General features: G+C 39.1%; 1 protein-coding gene and 1 non-coding gene across 4 annotated transcripts in view; both read right to left on the bottom strand.

Annotated features, from left to right (window-relative positions):
• Window positions 1-13,900, bottom strand: part of PPM1H (protein phosphatase, Mg2+/Mn2+ dependent 1H) — a 290,772-nt gene that overhangs the window by 213,209 nt on the left and 63,663 nt on the right. The window lies entirely within an intron of this gene.
• LOC116481345 (U1 spliceosomal RNA) lies at window positions 954-1,117 on the bottom strand. Its single transcript, XR_004251511.1, has one exon. It is a non-coding gene; the product is annotated as a U1 spliceosomal RNA (small nuclear RNA).

Raw genomic sequence — 13,900 nt, 5'->3', positions numbered from 1 at the left:
AAGTTAAAAACTTGAAACAGCACCCATGCCTCTACACAAATTTTAGCTCTAATCCAAAGGTGACACTGTTAAACAACTGCTCTAAAATGCTGTCACAAGTTTCTAGAAATTATAAACAGCAATTTACAGAGTAATTAAATAACAATTTTTTACTTTTTAATTTTTCTGAGACAGGGTCTCAGTCTGCCACCCAGGCTGGAGTGCAGTGGTGTGTGATCATGGCTCACTGCAGCCTAAAGCAATCCAGGCTCAAGAAATCCTTCTCCCTCAGCCTCCAGGTAGCTGGAACTACCGACGTGTGCCACCATGCCTGGCTAATTTTTTTTCTATACTTTTTGTAGATACAGGGTTTCACCATGTTGTTCAGGCTGGTCTCAAACTCCTGGGCTCAAGCAATGCACCTGCCTTGGCCTCCCAAAGAGCTGGGACTACAGGTGTGAGCCACTGTGCCTGGGCAACAATTTTTTTAAGTTAGTTCCAAATTCCATGGACATTTCAAAACTTAAAATATATGTTTTTATTTTATATATATATATATGTAGTTAAAGATTTACTGATAATTTAGTTTTAAACTTTCAAATTATTTTTTAAAAATAATTTTGACTCCTGAAAATTAAATAAAAATTTTTAAAAGCACACCCAATAATTAAAAAGTTAACTGCATAGCAAATTGGTAATCTAACAATACAAATTAGTAATCAAAAAATGCAAGTGACTTTTAAACAACTATAGGACAAAAATCTAAAGAGGAAAAATGTAAAAAAAAATAAAATCCCAAAATGTCCTTGGCAGTTTTACTGTTAGAAATATCGGTATTGACATTTTGAAACTATGTATATACAGATATATAAAGATATATTTTAAAATATATATTATATAAAATATATATTCTAGTAACATATACATAAACTATATATATGTAATATATATATTAATATATATTTTTTCTTTTGTAGGGGAAAGCATGAATGCAGTCCCCCACTACCACAAATTATGCAGTCGAGTTTCGCACTTTTGGTGAAATCACAGGGGTCAGCACATCCAGAGTGCAATGGATAAACCTCGCCCTGGGAAAACTACCTTCGTGATCATGTTATCTCCCCTGCCAGGTAAGAATGGGATATAGAATAAATGTTATTTATTAACAGCCATAATCATTAATGTAAGGCAATAAATATAAATTAAATTGAAGAAAAACCTTGTAATGTTAAAATTGAATTGGAGATATCAATATGAAGTCAACTGCTAAATACATGTATTTTTTAATGCTGTCTACTCAAAGGGCCTGGAAACAAGGACATCCCAGGACTGTGAGCATTCTAAACACCCAGACTTTGGTTTCCAAATACTACTCCCCAGTGAAAGAAACCAGCGTTTCTTGGCAAAATTGTGGTTCCAGATATGAGACAGTAAAAGTATAAGGTGAGGCAGAGGCAGCTTGTAGGGCCAGAAAGCATAAAAGCTCTCAAAGATAATACGGCATTTCAGAAGGACACAGGAGTATGTTTGAAGGGGCTATCACTGGTTATTCTGAGTTAATTAACCTCAAAAACAAACGTTAACACAGAGAAAAAAGAAATCCCTAAATCTACAGTGCTAATTAAAAGGAAAAAATAAAACTAAATTGCTAGGGCTGGGCGCAGTGGCTTATGCCTGTAATCCCAACACTTTGGGAGGCCAAGGTGGGTGGATCGCCTGAGGTCAGGAGTTCAAGACAAGCCTGGCCAACATGGTGAAATACTGTCTCTATTAAAAATACAAAAAATAGCCAGGCATGGTGGCAGGCACCTGTAATCCCAGCTACTTGGGAGGCTGAGGCAGGAGAATCACTTGAACCCGGGAGGTGAAGGTTGCAGTGAGCCGAGATCGTGCCATTGCCCTCCAGCCTGGGCAACAAGTGTGAAACTCCATCTCAAACAAACAAAAAACTAAATTGTTACAACTGGAGGTGACTATCATACTAGTTACTTATTCTGAAAATTGATAATTAAAGGAGAGAAATTAAACATTGACCTATCTTGTTGAGAAAAAAAACTAGTTTTTTCCTAGTTAATAAAGTACTAGGGACTGAATGTTTGTATCTCTACCAAAATTCATATGTTGAAATCCTAACTCCTAATAGGATGCTGTTAAGAGATGGGGCTTTTGGATGGCTGGGCGCGGTGGCTCATGCCTGTAATCCCAGCACTTTGGGAGGCTGAGGTGGGTGGATCACGAGGTCAGGGGTTTGAGACCAGCCTGACCAACATGGTGAAACCCTGTCACTACTAAAAATACAAAAATTAGCTGGGTGTGGTGGTGGGCGCCTGTAATCCCAGCTACTCAGGAGGCTGAGGCAGGAGAATTGCTTGAACCTGGGAGGCAGAGGTTGCAGTGAGGCGAGATTGTGCCACTGCACTCCAGCCTGGGCGTCAGAGCAAGACTCTGTCTAAAAAAAAAAAAAAAAAAAAAAAAAAAAAAAAAAAAAAAAAAAAAAAAGATGGGGCTTTTGGGAGGTAATTCGGTCATGAAGGTGGAGCCCTGGTGAATGGGGTTGGTGCTTTTGTAACAGAAACCCCTGGGAGCTCTCTGGCTTTCTTTCCTACATGTGAGGCTACAAGAAGGTGGCAGTCTATAACCAGGAAGTCTATAACCAGGCCCTCACTGGAACTTGACCATGCTGGTACCCTGATCTCAGACTTCCAGCCCCTGGAACTGTGAAAAGTAAATTTGTTGTTTATAAACCACTCAGTCTGTGATACTTTGTTACAGCAGCCCAGACTAAGAAATAATAAAGAAATGTTATTTTTTACAGAAAAATGCCATAATGTAGAGGAATTGATAATTGGAAAATAATCATTCTGCAATCTGCAATGACATAATTGGTTTGGGCAAAGATCATCCACAGATGCTAAATCTCTTAGATGAAAGATTACTGTCAAAAGAGTGGTTACGTGGTGGCACCTTACAGATTTCTTGCTAATTTCATGGAGACAAACATACCTTTAAAAGGGAAAGATATGGTGAAACCAGTGACCAAACATGGGTCCTGTGAGTGGGATGACCCGACACTGCATGAGTGGGATACACCTCCTGATGTGATGCGACTTGAAATGCACAGCATCACCTAGAAAGTATTCTTCCCAATCTAACTAAGCCTTTAAGCATAAATCCCAGTGTATGGGAAACAAAGGAGATAGAGAATTGGGCTAAACATCACAAGGAAACAACTAGAAAAGACTAAAACATTGTGATAGTCTGTAGAAAACTAGTTTGGTTTCTTCAAAAGGTCAACCTTATAATAAAAAGGCCATAAAAAGACATTTCTGGGATGGGGGGGTGGAAATGCAAATATGGACCATATGTCATGAATCAATGAGAAGTTTCTTGGGGGCAATAGTGGTTTGTGCTTCTGTAGGAGAAATGTGCTTGTTCTTAGGTGATTCAGACTGAAATATTTAAGGGTTAGATAATTGAAAAGGATTCAAAGGAAAAAATGTATTTAGGGAGATAAAGCAAACTAGCGAAATGTTAATAACATGAATCTAGGTGAAAGATATTCAGGTACACATTAAATTATTCTTTCAACACTTCTACATGTTTGAAATGTTTAATAAAAGGTTGAGAGAAGAATCTACACGTTGCTTTAATCCTATGAGGAAATGAAAGTTTTTACAAATGCTAACGATAAAATGTGAAAACATATGTAAAATTCAAAATTATAGAAAGAGGACTAAAAGAAAATATCAAAAATGGAAGGAGTTTCAATGCACATATACTAACCACAGTTCAGATACTTATTAAAAATCAAGACTCAAATGTAGTTCTCGGTTTCCTGGCTGCCACAGCAGAACTGTGGCCACTGTCGCAACTTTCCATCATCCAAAGGCCAACACTGCTAGTTCTATAGGGAAACTAGAGCTGGTACAGAGGAAATGCTTCTTCCCATGGGTTTCCTATGGGAAAACCTCATTGATAAAGGGAACAACATCCTCATCATCACCCCCACAATATATGCAAGGGGAAGGGAGCCTACTCCTTTCTATTGTCTGTCTTGCTATAGAAGATAAGGAAGTTCTATTGTCTTATCTCTCTACAGAAGATAAGGGGGTACTTCCAAAGTCAAGTGCACTGAAAGCCCTATTGGGAAGAGAGGTAGGTAGGGATGAAGAATAAAGACAAAATTCACAGAGTACTACAGAGATGGCCAAGCTGCACGTCATTCAAATTAACTTCCATAGATGCCATCTGCTCCAAAAGTCTTTTGATAAAAAGCTGGGCAGCAGACCAAAAAACAAAACAAAACAAAACATGAAAGAAACGACAAAAACCGTCATTTTCTGTTTGTTGCTCACATATGGAAACAAGATTGATTTCTGTGTTGTTGAAAAGAGATCAACTTTTTCTTTAAAGCTGAGCAGCACATTTACTGTTGAACTCTGACAAGTATAAACAGTGTAGAAATTACTCCTGGAAAAACTAGATAACTCAGGCAACTCTCACCGCAATGGATGGCCACCCCATCTGCACATAGCCAGAGTTTTTCTTAAAAGTTACTCTGGTCTGCTGCAACTCAGGAATGATCTACAGTCTAGAAAATCTTAACATTTAATGCTGAAAAGTAACACATCTGACACTTTGATCACTCTCCAGAAGCTTTACCCTTTTGCCTTATGCGCATACTACTTCTAATTATTTGGGGTAGTCACAGGGGTGGGGGTGGGCAGGAGTGACCTTGGCAAGTTACTGATAGCTCAGTTTCTCCACCTAAAAATGAGGACAATTTAGTATTTAACCCCTCAGGGTTATGAAGATCAAATGAGTTTTATAACAACCTGTGAAAGCCTGGCATACTGTAGGGCCTCAAAAATGTTCTAGCACACTTATTTTTTAGGTAGATTCATCCTAAGTAATAGCCATGAAATCATGAGTATCACATCAAAGCTTTACTTTTATCTAACAGACATTGAGAGAATGTGCCTCTTAAATCTTTTTGTAGCCTTCAGAAATAGGTAAATGTTTGTCACTCCCTTCTGGAAGGCAGAATAACACAAAAGCAATATTAAAAAACATAAAAATAAAAAATTTAGAAGTATGTTTTGGGAAAGAAGATGGAGGATAGATCAAAATTTTCTTCTAATGGTCAAGAGATAGTTCCTATAACCCTGACCCTCACCCACAGTATAGGCTCAGCATAAGCTTCAGGGATTAGACATCTGGTAACTAATATAGTTTCCTCTAAACCAGCCACTTCCCAGAGTCAAACATAGAAGGAGAGTCAGCAAAAGCCACCGTGTTAGAATGCTCTTGAAAAATTTCCCCATGTGATAAAGAATGTACTGATCCCAGTAATAGTAGAATAATAGGCCAAATGTAGGGTGACCAGCTGTCCCAGCTTGCCTGGCACTATTCTGGTTTTAGTGCTGAAAGTTTCCCCATCCTCTCGCTTCCTGGCAAACCACAATGTTGGTAACCCTCCTTAAAGCTAATTTGCTCTTCATGTAAAACAATGCTCCAAGCAACACAGACTGGAGACTTTTTAAGTTGAAAACTGACATACATATTAGACAGTACGTCCAACAAACTACTAAGTCTAAAGTTGAGGAAGGCAGAAAGGGGCAAACTATACAGACACACCCAGAACCCAGAGAGGATTATCTCTGAGGCAATGAGCAGAAACAGGTTGTCATGGCATAAAGCCCGAGAGTCACAACAGATTTTGAACACTGTGGTGCCAAAAGTGCTAAGGTTTCAATTAGCAGTGAGAAAAGATGACCTCTTAGGACCCAACATCATTGGGCTAATGTGTTACATTTGGGGCTGATTCCTTGGATCCCTGGGATTTCAAGTTGTACGAATCCAATCTTCCAGTTATCAGTAGAAAGTTCAAGACTTTTCCATCTAAAGCACCCATGTTATTCCAGGTCTCTGGGCCTGTGAATGAACTGTCAAGTGAAAAGTCAACAACTGAGTCCAATTTTCATGCTTCTTTGCATGTCTGGCAATTTTTAATTAGATTCCTGACACTGACTTTGAGCTTATTGGGTACTGGATATTTTTGTATACCCATATTCTTGAGCTGTGTTCTCAAACAAAGGGACGTAGTTACCTTGAAAGAGTTTGATCCTTTCAGGTTTTCCTTTTAAGATGTGTTATGTGGGATGAGACTGTGTTAAGTACAGCTAATTATCCCCTACTATTTAAGGCAAGACCCTTCCAAATGCACTGTGAATGAGGTTTTCCCATTTGGTTGATGGAAGAGGCACTATTCTTGGCTCTGTGCAAGCACTGGGTACTGTTCCCTCTAATGCATTTGGATGGCTTCTTCTCCAGCTGGTTTCCTCATGTGAATGTGCTGATCAGAACCTTGGTGAATACTTGAGGTAGACTCTCTGCAGATCTCCAGAACTCTCCCTCTGTGCAACTATGTCTTCTCCAGAACACTGTTCTATGAAATCTAGCCTTCTTGGTCTCCTCAGACTCTCAACTCCTCTTCAACTCAGAGGGTTTGCTTGGTTCTGCCTGGGTGGGGACCTCTCAAATGAGCATAAGTTAAAGAGGGGGCAATCTCTCAAAGTGGGGACAATCGCAGGGCTCATCCCATTTCCTTCCCATCTTTCAGAGATCACTGTCTTTTGTTGCCTGATGCCCAGTGTCCCACAAACCATTGTTTCATGTATTTGTTGTCTCTTTTATTTTGTCAGATGAGATGGTACATCCAATATACATATACTGTTACTTCATCTTGGTTGGATGCAGAAATATCCCAGGCTCATTTTCAAGCTAGATGAAGGATATTCAATGTTCCCAATACAACAAAATGATAAATGTTTGAGATGATATGGTAATTGCCCTGATCTGATCACTATATTATATGTATTGCAATATCATTATGTATCCCATAAATATGTATAACTATGTGTCAATTTTAAAAATTAAAAGAGGGAATCTTTGTCAACATTTTAAAAATGAACTGATGCCAAACAGGATCTGACACTGTATCTAGTACTGCACTGAAAATTTTACCTTAGAGAGTGAAGCAGTATTTATAACAACGGATGGGATCTTGTGACCTTTTGGGAGATCATAAGAGCAGGAAAGATCCCTACAGCTTCACAGGGTACCATGCACTTGTCATTTTGTCACAATAATCTACTTCACCTCCTAGCTATGCTAGGATATTAATTTACCTAAGAATTGTCTTTTCTTAAATTGGGTAATACATAGGTCTAATGTGTATATGTGATCATTATAGTAGTTTATGAATCAGACTCAAAGGTGTGGAAGGATCTTCTGGAATCATATAATTCCCTACTGTCTTCACCTTCAGTGAAGACCAGATTTCAGTGTGTGCGTGTGGTGGAGAAAGGAGGGATGTATCTTATTCACCACAACATCCCTAGAACCCAGCAAAGGGCTGGCACAAAGACAGCACTCAAATATTTTAACAAACAAAGGAAGGAAGGAAAGATTACTACTGTCTTGGCCAGTTAAATACATAACATGAACTCGAACTGCTTTCAGTGGTTCCAAGGCATCTTGAGTGAAACATATATAACCTCCTTTGTCCTCCTGGTTTGGTTAGAAGCAAAGGGAAGAAGAATGGTGGTTGTGATCAGTGAGAACACAGATAACTGGTTTTTGTAGTTGTTACCCAACTAATCCTAGTTTTTTAAAAAATTTATTTTATTTATTCACATAATAGGTAACATTACAAATCACCCCAAAGAAATAATATCTGCTTATAGAACAGCCTCACATGCTCTTTATAAGTCCAAATTGAAAGTTCTTTTTTAGTCTTCATGATGATGCCTCAGGAACAGATTCAGCTGTTTTGGGTCTGGGTTCAAGTCCACTGCATGTCAAGTTTTTAAATTTTATTTAAGCCCTTCATGTTGAAGCTCAAATTCATGTTATCACATTGCTGTCACTGAAGGTTCTACTCAACCTTCTCCTCTCCAAATTAGACCACCCTTGCGTGCTCTTTATACCAGCCCCCATACCTCTGAACTTTATATTAAACATTTATTATATTGTGCACATTATATTTTATTGTACTCATTTGAAGGCACAGTTAGTTTTCTTTGTGAGGGTTTCATGAGGGCAGTCATGCACCCAGGTCAGCACCTTGCATAATTATTTAATGTATATACCCTTATCTATTTGTCATGAGGCTTCAGACTTCTTATGGCTCCTCTTTGACCCATCTTTCAAAAATAAGTCCTAGTCCACATTTGCAATGGATCCCCAAATGGACCATTACCACCACCATCACCACCCCACCACCACCCCATCACCCCACCACGCCCCCTACCACTCCCCAGATAATCTCTCCATTGCTTTCACTTCCATTTGATTTTACATCTTTCAGTAGCTACCACAGAGAGCTTTGTCTTATAATTACATAATCAGGTATCTTTCTACCCTATTAAATTGACAAGAATCCAGAGTCAGAACTCAGTAGTATTCATCTTTGTGCTGCCTGCGGATGTGGCCCAGAGATTGGGGTACAAATAATTATATTATGCTATTACTGATTACAGGCACCAATTGAGATTGGCTAAGCCTTTTCCTAGGGTTTCTAGCCAGTTTAACAGGCTAATTTAGGCTCATTTTTTAGCCCTGGCAAGTGGAATTGCAAAGAGGAAATGCTTTTGTTGTTGTTGTTGTTCATTGTTTTTTTCATAAATAACTCTACACGTTTCCTACAAGTTTGCTTTTCAGAAACCACTTGCAAGTATGCAATCTCTCTCTCCCACTGTCCACACCTCCACAGGGCAGAAATTGTGAGTAAACTGCCATTCCTATAGTGTCCCGGCAGTTCTGCCTAAGCTTTCAAAACTGCCCTCAAACTTTTTTAGTCAAATTTTACACTGTGTCTAATACTTAATTGAAAGGAAAAGTGAAATGCTGGTCATCAAAATCTTAAGGCTTTAAGCAAATAAGGAGATATGGGTAAACATGACTATTATTCAATGTCAGTTTTATTCCTCAGCTATAACACCTTTATAATTTAACTGCTTTGGTAAAATACAGGAGCTTTAAATACCTCTCACTCTCTGCCAGATAAGGAAGATGAACAGTCAGGGGGGACAAAATTTTTTAATTCACAGAATTTCAAGAGAATACAATCTAAAACCCATTTTAAAGATTTTATTTCTTCCTTTATTCTAATTGTCACACATTAATTTCTCATTATTTGCCTCATACTATGTACAAACACAAATGAGCCAAAAAAATCTATAAAGTCAGAAGCTAAGTTGGTAGCAACAGGCTGACAATTATCATAATGGATATATATGAATTCCATAACCATATACATTGATCCAGCTTCAGTAACAGCAGCAAATGCTATCCCTGGAAGAAACAGGGGAGGGGTAGCTTAAGGAAGTAGCTGTATTAGGAAACAAGCCACTAGGAAGCACGCGATCTTCAATTGTAGTTCCTCATTAACATTCATCCAAAAAACAAGGGGGAAATAGCGTGTAAAAAGCAAGGTCAGATCTCAAAAGAGGTGGATGTTACATTTTCACATCTAGCTCTTGAATCAGTAATTTGTTCATTTTTGTGCCTTTTCCGGCTCCACAGGTAAAGCAAGATACTCAAATGTCTGTTTTCAAAATGAACCCTGCAGTGACTTGCATTTTAAACAGCATGGTGCATTTATTATCTTTAATAAATGGCCACATTTTGGAGGAAGTTAACTGTCTCAGCAAATGACAGAAAATGATCCTTTCACATCTGCAGCTAGTAATCTAAGCTCTGAATAGTGATTCATTCACATCAGTCAGTCAAATAAGGGCCTAATTCCTCTTCCAAATTTATACTGCTATTGTCTTATGGAACAATCACAAATGCAAAGCCTTCAAGGCTTTGCATTCAAAAATCTCAAGTTAGGAAGTAGATCACCTGAATGAGAAGAAACAAAGCTATCATCTGACACCAATGCTTGCCACGATGCCCTTCACATCCCAAGGGACAAAGCCCCTGCCTGGAAATAACCCAAGGAGGGGGGCACATCCATTGTTGCTGTGGGGGCCACCTTCTGCCTAGAATTTCCCCAGGAGGCTTCTCTTTCACTTTTTAAGAGACATTCAAGAGTTAGAAGCGCAGAATTAAAAAGGAATACAGCATGCACTAACACAGAACATCATAAACCCAAGAGGCTGAAAGAGAAAGTATGCACGTGTGCTGGTCTTCTGGGGAGGTGAAGAGGTGAAGATAATCTGTTCTCATGCTGCTATGAAGAAATACCCGAGACTGGGTAATTTATTTAAAAAACAGGTTTAATTGACTCACAGTTCCACATGGCTGGGGAGGCCTCAGGAAGCTTACAATCGAGGCAGAAGGATAAGCAAACACATCCTTCTTCACATGGCAGTGGGAAGGAGGAGTGCAAAGCAAAGCGGGGAAAGTCCGTTATAAAACCACTGCCATTAGATCTCGTGAGAACTCACCATCATGCAAACAACATGGGGGTAACCACCCCCAAGATTCAATTACCCTACCGGGTCCTTCTCATGACACATGGGGATTATAGGAACTACAATTCAAGACGAGATTTGGGTGGGGACACAGCCAAACCATATTAGAGGGGATGTTGAAAAGAATCAACAATCAAAACCTCTGAAAGTATACCTTTCAAGCCTAAAGATCTTAATATATAACCATTTAAAAAACAATCAAGGAACAAAACAGGCACAAAGCTCTATGTCACCTAAACTGACAATTATGGGAAAAGCAGAACTCAGACTTTGAAAATGATTTATATAAACTGTTTCATCTTTCAGATGAAGAAAATGAACTGTAGAAAATTCTCCAAGTTGTCCAAGGTCATATGATGACCCTGATTACGACGTACTGAATCCCTGACGCATCTCCTACAACTCAGTGTTGAAAGGCTCAGCATGCCTTGGTGCTCCTCCTTCCAAGCGTAAAGATTAAATTCACGACATCACTATAACCTCTGCTTTCTAAAGAATCACATTCCAATATCCCCTGCTCCGATTTACAGCAGTTTGAATTGTTGCTATTAAGTTTCCTGGCCACAGAAACGATGGGGCCGTTGGACGAACATGGCTCAACACTGACTGGGTGTGGGAAAATGAAACTGCACCGTCTCTTATTTCGTGTTTTATCATTTACCCAGCACTTCCACATGCATCATCTTCCTTAACACTCAACAATCCTATGTGGCAGGAAGAGCAGGCATTACTCCTCCCTTCTTCTAGATAAGAAAACTGAGTCTCAGACCTGCCTAACTTCAACAAAATAGAATACGAGTAAGATGATATTGGAAAGTAAGACAGGCAGTGAGATTTATTGAGACTAGCATCAACTTAAAAATTGAACTAGACTAGGTTAAAATCCCACTTGCTTCTTTACTAGCAAAATAAGCTGTGGGCCTCATTTCTCTCCTCTGAATCGGAGCTACTATTGCCACCTTCCTTCCAGGCATTTTTGAGGATTAGACAGAGATTCTGCAAAATGCCTGGCACAGCAGCAGTCTCTCAGCAAATGCCGGCTAGCATTAGGAAGCACTAAAATTAAACATTCCAACAAATCACAAGTTTCAAGTCCTGGAAACTGTAAGTAGTTAATACTAACAGTTTCATTTGAACTACAGAATCTTCAGACATGGAGTTGACAATAGTTGATTAGCTTCAGTTGACATTTATAGCCATACCCTTTTCTATTTGTTCAATTATTTCTGGCTCTATTGACTTTCTATGACTTTTTGCAGGTTGCTTTCTCCTCGTCAGACACATTGCACACTTTGTATATTCAAATACATGTCTTATTCTCCATTTGACTCCCAGTAATAGATCGTTTAATTCCAGAAGAGAAGCCATATGGTTATAGAGGAAGAGGCAGGTGAGGAAAAGAACCCTCACCGCTAAGCCTTCCTGGAAGGAATTGGTAAGTCTCATTCCCTTAAGCAGGGCACAGACCCAAACACTTCCTGGGCCAGAATGCTGTATCTAGGGCACCGTGGTGCTTGCAGCAAGCTGGAGAGCATGTGTCCCTTCTAAAGGGGCAGCTTGTACACAGCTCCAGCTGCCTGGGAATATGGCTCAGTGTTACCAAGTCTCCGGGCATTTCAAGGAAAGGCAAGAATCTGTATTACGAAAAATTTCTAGATTTTTGAAAATACAATGTGGGCCAAACAAAATAATGCTTATGTGCTAATCTGGCCCAAACAAAATAATGCTTATGTGCGAATAATGCTCATGTGCAAATCTGGTCACCAACATTTCCTGTGTTACCCTAAAGCCTTCTGAGATCTAACATAGCAAATTGCAGAGAAACTCTGCCCTGGAGTTTTCTACCTGGAAAGTTGTGCAGAGAGCAAAGATCATGACAGACCCAGAGAGCGGGCTGCTGGTCTAAAAAGGATGAAATCTTAAACAGAATCCATTGGAAAGTAGGAAGATGGAGAAGTCGGGGGTTAGGATATAAGATGGCTGCTGGCCCCAGGAGAGGCAAGAGTTCTTATGGTCAGAAGATGACAGTGAGAGTGATTAGCTGGAAAACAAGGCCGTTGAGAGAGGTTTTTGCATGAAAAAACAGATACAAGGGCTTTTCACTACATATAAGGCTGTGACCTAAATAAACTTGAATGTCTGTGAGAGGCAAACTGACTTGAATACTTCTGAGCATCCATCGAGTCTTCAAGGCTTTCAGATGCATGAATGATATATGATCCTTAGGCCTCTTTCAAAGACTTTGTTTTGATGACATAACCCATATCTCTTTGAATGTCATTTCTAGGGGGGTGAAATTGAAAGAAACTTGGAATAAAAAGAATGTAAAAGCATCTTTGTGAATTTGGTGTACAGCTTTTACAGATAGGTACAGACATCTATCTTCTCTGATGAAACAAACCTAGAAGTAGTAAAGAGAGTCAGCACTTTAATATCACATTTAGAAATATATGACTCATGGCATAATCAACTTTAAAAAGTGTTCTGAGAAAATCCATTAGTCAGCGATTCCAATCATTCTTTTATATATGAAAGGCAGAGATATAGTAAAACACCAATTTATCCTTTATCATCTAATTTAACAGACATCATTTCAATCTTTTTAAAATGCTTAAGTGAAAATTCAATACATTTTTAAATGAAGATTTTTGCTCTTCAGGGTAGAATAATATCAAACAACCCTAAGAATCACTCAGAGTTTTAAATTCACAGAAATTATATTATATAACATTGATTCCACTTACAGAGCTGTTTTTGTTTGTTTTTGTTTTTAGACAGAGGCTCACTTCATCACCCAGGCTGGAGTGCAGTGGCGAGATCCCAGTTCACCGCAACCTCCGCCTCCTGGGCTCAAGTGATCCTTCCACCTCAGCCTCCAGCGTAGCTGGGACCGCAGGTGCGTGCCACCACACCTGGCTAATTTTTCTGACTTTTTGTAGAGATGGGGGTCTCACCATGTTGTCAAGGCTGGTCTCAAACTCCTGGGCTCAAGCAATCCTCCTGCTCTCACCTCCCAAAGTGTTGGGATTACAGGCATAAGCGACTGTGCCTGGCCCAGAGCTGTTTAATTAAAAACGATTATTACTTTAACCATACCCAATTATTCACAAATGTGGACTTTATAGTCCAAATATTCCTATTCAGAGATACTCATTCAAAATGCAAAGGAGCGTCTAATACTATGGCTAAATTGTTGATCGCCTGTATTCCATTTCCCACAAGTGACTTTTCAATAGACTCACTTTCACACTTAAGGTAATATAACCATTAGTGTTCCCCAAAAGAAAGAAAATGTGTAGAAGCAATACTGTCATTCTCCATAAGCCTAAGTTTGGAAATTTTTAAATTTGCTTGTTAAGTAAGAGTTAATCTGACTCTTATTATAGGCACTATAGGGTTGCTATTGTCTTCAGCTGTACCATCAAGGTGAATGAAAA

The sequence above is a fragment of the Hylobates moloch genome, unplaced genomic scaffold (assembly GCF_009828535.3).
Source record: "Hylobates moloch isolate HMO894 unplaced genomic scaffold, HMol_V3 SCAFFOLD_13, whole genome shotgun sequence".
Taxonomy (NCBI): domain Eukaryota; kingdom Metazoa; phylum Chordata; class Mammalia; order Primates; family Hylobatidae; genus Hylobates; species Hylobates moloch.
Note: the sequence above shows the minus strand (reverse complement) of the source record. Positions and strands in the feature narration are given on the sequence as shown.